This window comes from Drosophila obscura, unplaced genomic scaffold (genome assembly GCF_018151105.1).
Source record: "Drosophila obscura isolate BZ-5 IFL unplaced genomic scaffold, ASM1815110v1 contig_87, whole genome shotgun sequence".
In the NCBI taxonomy this organism is placed as follows: Eukaryota; Metazoa; Arthropoda; class Insecta; order Diptera; family Drosophilidae; genus Drosophila; species Drosophila obscura.
Genome location: NW_024542880.1, coordinates 1,008,620 through 1,016,563, shown reverse-complemented (window position 1 = coordinate 1,016,563; position 7,944 = coordinate 1,008,620).

Sequence of the window (7,944 nt, the reverse complement as noted above, 5' to 3'; positions counted from 1 at the left end):
TTGGCAGGGGGTGTGTAGTGGGTCGTTTTTCGAGTGGTCTGATACATCCTAAACGTTGGCACTGGTCTTGCATCGCGTTGACTAATAGTATAACAGGTCAACTGTGAAAGGGAAAAACACAGCTGTAAGCTTTTAAATATATTTTTAGTTTAAGCTTAATGCTTTAAATATCAGTGGAGTGACGATCGAATCGCTAAGTCACGTTTTCAAGAGCGTGTTGGAATATCAAATATTGCACCAGTCTCGTAGTTCGGGTTATATCCGACTCCAACAGTTACATGGCCTTAGGCTTGGCTTTTTTTCTGTTTTACTTTAATTACCGCAGAATGGTACCTAGGCTATAGTTTGCAACATAGAGAGATGAGAAAGCTCTAAATATCAACCGTACGAGAGCTGAGCGCAAAGCTGCAGTAAGCAAGGGAACCTCTAATCAGCCCCAACGCTGCTGCTCCCGCCGGGCTCGCGGAGAGACACCTCCGATTGCTAAAGTTACCGGAAGTTACCGGAAGTGCCCCAAACCCATCGGCATATAAGTTCCATACTGTGGAATGAGTGATTCAAACAAATAATGTGAGCTCTAACCCAAAAATGGTATTTTTGGTGTCTGTGCGTGTGGTGGTGAGAGTGAGCAGAGCAGAAAATAAAAGAAAGAGCATTGGTTAGGAATAATAACTTATATTAGTAGTGGAGATTTTCCCTGGGGAAAATATGTAACGGGGCGAAAAGGAAAACGTGCGAAATGTGGTAACATGGTAAATTAACGCAAATTAAAGAAAAAAAGGAGAAAATTCCAAAAAAAAAAAAAAACATCCCAGAGTAGTGGCTCCGACGGCAGCAGATGGCTAAGCTTCCCAAACGTGCGAAGTGTGGTAACAAGGTGAACTAACGAAAATTAAAGAAAAAAAAAGAAGAAAAATCAAGAAAAATCATAACCTCCCAGTGTAGTGGCTCTTACGGCAGCAGATGGCTAAGCTCCCCAAAAGCTCCCTCAAAGATCAATTCACTCTCTCTCTCTCGTCACTCTTTACGTTTTTCTGTCCCAGTTACAGCACGCAGAACCTAAGTCTCGATGAAAGATCTTTCGGCGCTGGACCCGGTTACCCGGTTGTATGATCATGTAAGTTAGAATCCACTATAACTTTCCCTGGCCTAAGAGAGTTGGCTTGTGCGGGTGAGAGTGAGTGTTATGAGCGCAAGAGGGACGTGAAAAAAGAAAAGCTCCGTGTAGGTCAACGAACAGTTCGAACATACGATCCACACGAGCGTTAAAAGGGAACCGCAATAAAACAGTTGCAGCTTATTTTTGGCCGAGAGAATGGGCATGAAGACACCTTTGATACCCCGTACTTACACAAACTCTTTTCCATATGATGTTAGCCTGAATTAATTTGAATATTTTTTTGTTTTGGCTCTTGCTATATTACTGTATATTATATAAGTAATAGCATGAGTTCCTATGGTTGGTGGCTTGGAGATAAGACCACGACGATTTATGCCATAAGGTATTCGCCGATAGACGAAGTAGGAGAGACGTAATATGGCGAGCTTTCCAGTGTTTAGTTGTTGTTGGCCGATCAGCTCAACAGTAAAACAACAGTTAATTACGGCTACGGCTGGAGCTTATTTATTCGACGTTGATTCGATAGCCGATCTGTTAAGACCAAAATACTTAATATCAGAAAGATTAAGCTAAGCCCTAAAGCTTCATATTCAGCGGCAGCGGCGCGATCGTCCCTCGGTGGCAACGAAGTTAGTGGATTTAGTCAGCTGAATAAGTTCTTGCCTAATTGCAAGAACCCAGTGCCCAATTGCACGTCTCCGCTGCCGAGTGTTAACTGCTCTCCCCTTCAAGTTAAGGCCGTCCTCGGTCTTGTATGCTTTGCACTTTTTAGTGGTTACATTACGGTAGACCCAAGACCTTTTGCCATTGGCATTGTCGAGGATCAGCGCTGAGGCAATAGCACACACTCCATTTGGTACACCGCTCCGGTTAGCAGACTTGAAAACATTGATTAGGCGGTACTCTTGAAGATAACGCAATCTGACTGTGCAATGCTGTCGTTGATGACCAACCGTCTTCAGGTAGCTGGGCTGGGACTCGCAAAATCTTACAAAAAGCAGTATATTCGCCTGCAGCTCACTGGAAGAACATATTTGCGGTTGCAATGCTGCCTGCGCTCGTCATTTGGCAACACTTCCATGTCGCATTCAGCAGTAAGGCGGTTTTCTATGTGGCTGGTGACGCCGTTGCGAGAGATTAAAGATAATTTGATCTAACATTTCTTAATTTTAAATTGAACAATATTATTTTCTAGGAATATTTACACGTTTGCCGCTTCTATTCATTAACGTTGCGATTTCAAAGCTCAAAACTATACTTAAAAATGTGGAATATAGTATGGTATTGAATTTATGGTAGTAATAATTTTTCCAAAATAATAGATAAAGACAACGATTCCCTTACAACCTATATGCTCACCTGTAACTAATATAGCTAACTAACTAATATAACTAACTGTAACTAATTGAGTGAAACTAATACAAAACTGAAAACATGGACAACGCTACGTATCTACCTTATGTTGTCCTTGTGAACAACCCTCCCATTAATAAGAACTGTTGTTCCTAGGTCCGCTTCTACTCTCTTTTCTGCGCATAAGGGTGTCAGTTTGTTGCCTAGTCTTCTATTGCTTTTACTAAGATTTTTTCTCCTACTTCGAAAACTCTATTCTGCCTTTCAGGGTTATTCCTTGCAAGCTGCACCTGCTGAGCTTTTTCGATTCTATTCTTTATTTCCTCCCTAAACTCATTTGGAGCTTCCACTATATCTATCGGTCTTTTATTTGTGACTGAATGTATAGTCCGGTTGTATCCCACTGTTGCTTGTAATATTAAATCAACCGTGTCGTCGATTTTCTTGTCTGTCCTTAGACATCTAGCTATCTCTATAATTGTGCTGTGGAAACGCTCTACTTGTCCATTTGACACGCTATGCAATGGTGGCGCGTTTACCACGTCCACACCAAACTGATTTTTTAAAAGTGAAGTTATTGTCTCTGAATTAAAGGATGCTTCGTTGTCACAATAGATAATTTTGGTCCTTTGAAAAATATTCATTAACTGAAGGATGGGTGCCTTTATGTCCATAATGGTTCTGGATGGTATCGGCTGAACTACCGCAAACTTCGAAAATTTATCAACGCAAGTCAAAAAATATTTCCTGTCCGTAGAGAAGATGTCTATGTGTAACATCTCGCCCACATAAGATGGTGTCGGAGTTTCACCCAGTTCCTGCTTCCTTGGGTGCCGATCATACTTCCCTTTGGTGCAAATCCTACAGTTGGACACGATTTCATTGGCTAGTTTTGCCATCTTAGGGAAATAATATTCAGACAAGATTTGCTTAATGTTTTCTTGTGCTGCTCTATGGGCACGACCGTGCTCTGTGATGACGATTTCTCTTTGAAATGTCAGTTATCATCCTTTTGCAATGTCTAAATTTAGTCGAGGGGAAACATCGTACCAATTCATGCTGAATACTAGATAATGTGGGGTAATCACAATATATTGCGTTTACGACGTTAGGGTTAATCACCTCTTTTACATCGTCAATAAGAGATAGTCTGTCTGGGAAGTGAATTGTATGGCGCGATCTGTTACCAAATACAATTGACATTCTTTTCAGAGAAAATTTAGCTTCCTCCAAAACTATTTGGTTTCGGAAGCAATTGACTGGGGTGTCAACCGTTTCGATCGTATAAGTCAAGGATTGCTCGCTATGAATAGTAGCTACGTCGGATTCTGGTACATCTAGTAGTGCGTGCACGTTTTGTCGCGAAAGCGCATCTGCAACAAGGTTTTCTTTACCGGGCTTATAGTGGATTTTGGCGTTATGCTCATCGATAAACGCTTTCCAGCGTTTGATTTTTGCGTTTGGATTCCTGTCGGATGCCGCAAAAGTCAGAGGCTGGTGATCGGTGAAGATATTAATGTCTTTAGTGCCGTACAAATATTGCCGAAGCTTGCCTAAGGCCCATACTATGGCTAACAGCTCCCTTTTCGTTAGTGGCAAAGTTTTTTTCATTGTCCTTCAATGTCCTTGAGATCATTGTTATAGGCCTACCAGCTTGGGATAGTACCGCACCAATTCCATATGCAGAAGCATCTGTCGTTAGATCAAACGGCTTCTTAAAATCGGGATACATAAGCATGACATCTTCGGATGCCAAAACGTTTCTCATTTTTTCAAACGTGTCGCGCTGTTTGGTGCTAAAATGAATGGGAACTTTTTTTGAAATATGTTTGCTAACTGAGCCGTTCTCGCCCTTTAGGATTTCCGTAAGTGGCTTCGCTATAGAGGCGAAATCTTTTACGAAGCACCTATGATAGCTAGCCAACCCTAAAAAAGATCTAAGAGCAAACAAACTTGTTGGCTCAACATATTCTTGAATGGCTTTGACTTTTTCGGGGTCTGTTTTCGCTCCACCTCTGGTGACTATAAAGCCCAGATACTCAACACTTGTCTTAAAAAATTTTGTCTTTTCTCTAGACACCTTCATGTTGGCTTCAATTAAACTTTTTAGTACCCAATCTATGTGGCTAACATGGTCCCGTTTCATTCCCGGAGAAAATGATTACGTCGTCGACGTAAACATAAAATTTACCGAAAATGACGTTTTTTCACGATCTCGTTCTGCCAGGACTATCTGGTGTTACCCTGACTTGAGATCTAAAGTCGTAAAATACCTGGCGTTTCCCAAGTTCGACAAAATCATGGAAATGTTGGGTATCGGGTATCTATCGGCTACAGTTTTTTCGTTTAACTTTCTGAAATCAATAACCAGACGTTTGTTTTTATTACAGAATTCATCGCAGCCTTTTTTATCTACGACCCAGGTCGGATTGTTATAAGGCGATCTTGAAGGCCTTATAATTTTGTTATTAAGCAACGATTTTATTTTCGTTACTGACAAACTCTGCTACTCCCAAGGGATGCGGATATAGCTTAGAGTAGATGGGCTCGTTGTTCTCGGTGCGGATAGTTGCCACGACCGTAGTGTTAAACGGTAGCAGTGCGTTTGTGCCTGTGAAAGCATTGGTTCTGTTGAGAATCATCTTTTTAAAAGATGCTTTTACGGCATTGGGTACCTGTATGTCGTTGACGTTTGTAAAGTTAACGTCTTCGCAGGTGTGGTACGTCAGGCCTTCCGACGTTGTACCATAGTTTATCTTGTTCATTTCTGTGTCTAACTTTGCACCAACCTGCGTTAGCAAATCCAAGCCTATGATACCGTCAAACAGCGTCAGCGTATTCAACAAGAAAAATGGGGACGTTTTCCCGAAAATATTGATCAGACATTTCTGTTTAATTTCGTTTGAACCGTGTACTGAGCTCACAGTGAAAGGGGATTCGACTGGTACCACGCCCTGTAACTCCTTTACGGGTTTGACGTAGTTTTTAGCCGCTCCTGTGTCAACCAAGCCAGCCAGCTTCCGCTCGACAAACGGTAGCCGGGAGCGCTCTCTAAAAAATTCACCAGCTCGCTTTCGTAGCCGCAGCTTCCGTCTGCGTCGATTTCTGCGACGGCCTCTTCAGCTACGGCATTGTAGGCTGTCGGATCTGTGCCACGGCTTTCATGGGTTACATTATTAACCCTCTGACGCCTCTGTCCGGATACACGCTCGGAGTTGTTTTGTCGGAACAGGGCACTTTGATTTTTCTGGTAACTAGTAGGCTGTCGAAGTTTCGATGAAGATGGATCTACATCCATCGGTTCGCCTTGGTTTCGCTGAGGCTGGTTTCCCTGATTTTGGATAGACTGACGATGATCATCAACTTGTCTGGAGAAAAAAGGGGCCTTTTCCTGATTACCATGATGACTATTCTGCTTGGGCTTGTTAGCCTGAGCCCTTTGCTCGTTTCTGACTGCCTTCTCCTCAATGCTCTTTGCATAGTTAGCCGCAAAGGCGTAGCGCTCATGGTTTGATTCCACTTCCTGAGCCAACGCCAGCGCAGATGGCAAATCAGGCGGATGAGCTGCAAACAGAACGTCTGTGAGGTTCCTCCTCAGGCCTGAGATAAAGACGCGAAGTGCATCGCTGCGGTATTTTTCATTCATACATTTGGCCATAGTTTTGTCGTACGTCATGACCGTTTTATTTGTAAGTAGAGTTAGTTTTTTTTCTACCTCATCGTAATATTGGAGTATTGTCATGTTGCCTTGACGCAGGCATGACAGCTCCTGCTCTATCAAATGCAGCGGGCGTTTGTCCGCATATGTGAAGTCCAATCTGCTAATAATTGCTTCAAAGTTAAGAACCGTATTAAATGATGCTAGGACAGAGTCCGCCGTTCCTGTAATTTTGTTCCTGATTATAGTAACAGCCTGGTAGAGCTGCCTGGATATTGTTTATAAATCTGATATGCGGCCTCTGCCGCTTTTCGCCAAGAGACATACTTTTCCGGTGCTCCGTTAAACTCAGGTAGTGATGTAACAGCATCGAGTGGCTCACTGCAGTCTGAACTTGTAATTTGAATATCCTGAAATACTTCTACTTTGGGGACGTCCCCTGATATATTTCGACTTACAGTTGCAACCGCTAAATCGACTTGCTGTTTAGTTTGCACGTCCTGCGCGTCTAAGGCGGCCTGTAACTCTAATTTGATTCTGCTCAGTTCAGTGCTCTGTGCCGCTAAAGCTGTGGCGACAGCCCTTTCTACAATGCTCTGAACGTCAGCGTGATCCATTTTTATGCTTCGCTTTGGTCTACCATGTATTTCGTGTCTAGCTAATAACTCTTCCAACTCACTGTCAATGTCACTGTCTCGTGTTGTCATTAATGTGCGGTACGGAACCGAGAAAAATAACCGGATTAATATAAAATTTATATTTGGCCCGAAAATGGTCGTGGTGGGCTTCGCTGTTTCACTTGGAAAAATTACTTTCAAAAGATGCGATTTAATTCTTTGCACTTATTACAACATTAACTAATGGCGCAATTTTTTGACTTATTCCACCTTAAAATACTATTGTTATGAGCCTTGATATCACTAACATGAATAACCGGGGCGCTTATCTGGATTCGGTGTTAAACTATACAGTGTTTTTGGTTTGTTTTTTCTTATTTATATATTTAATATTGTTTCGCGGGTTCGCGATTCTGTTGGGCGCCAGTAATAGCATGAGTTCCTATGGTTGGTGGCTTGGAGATAAGACCACGACGATTTATGCCATAAGGTATTCGCCGATAGACGAAGTAGGAGATGGCAAGCTTTCCAGTGTTTAGTTGTTGTTGGCCGATCAGCTCAACAGTAAAACAACAGTTATTTACGGCTACGGATGGAGCTTATTTATTCGACGTTGATTCGATAGCCGATCTGTTAAGACCAAAATACTTAATATCAGAAAGATTAAGCTAAGCCCTAAAGGCAACGAAGTTAGTGGATTTAGTCAGCTGAATAAGATCTTGCCTAATTGCAAGAACCCAGTGCCCAATTGCACGTCTCCGCTGCCGAGTGTTAACTTATATTATATTAGATTGTATTGCATATTCATTTTTTTCTTCTTTATAATTTTCATATAATTATTCCTAGACCTTAGTTGCAGTTGCAGTTGCTGTCTCGCACTTTAGCGAATTTTCGACGACTGAAATAGTAATAGGAACAAATATACATACATATCTAGATAGAACATGAAGTATCATGGTGAAAGTTGGAATTGTTCATTTAGTCAATAAAAATAGCGTTAGTAGGTTAGGTTGAAGCGGCTGTCGGGATTGTCAGAGACCCGACACACCTAGGCCGGTTTCGGCCCGTTGGGATACCGCATATACGTTCCCTTCTCCCTCGTGAGACCCTATGTTATCCATTATCCCATCCGGATGCCCTTATGAAGCCTGCGATCCGTCTGGGACTGATTGTAGACATGTCCGAAATGTCAATTA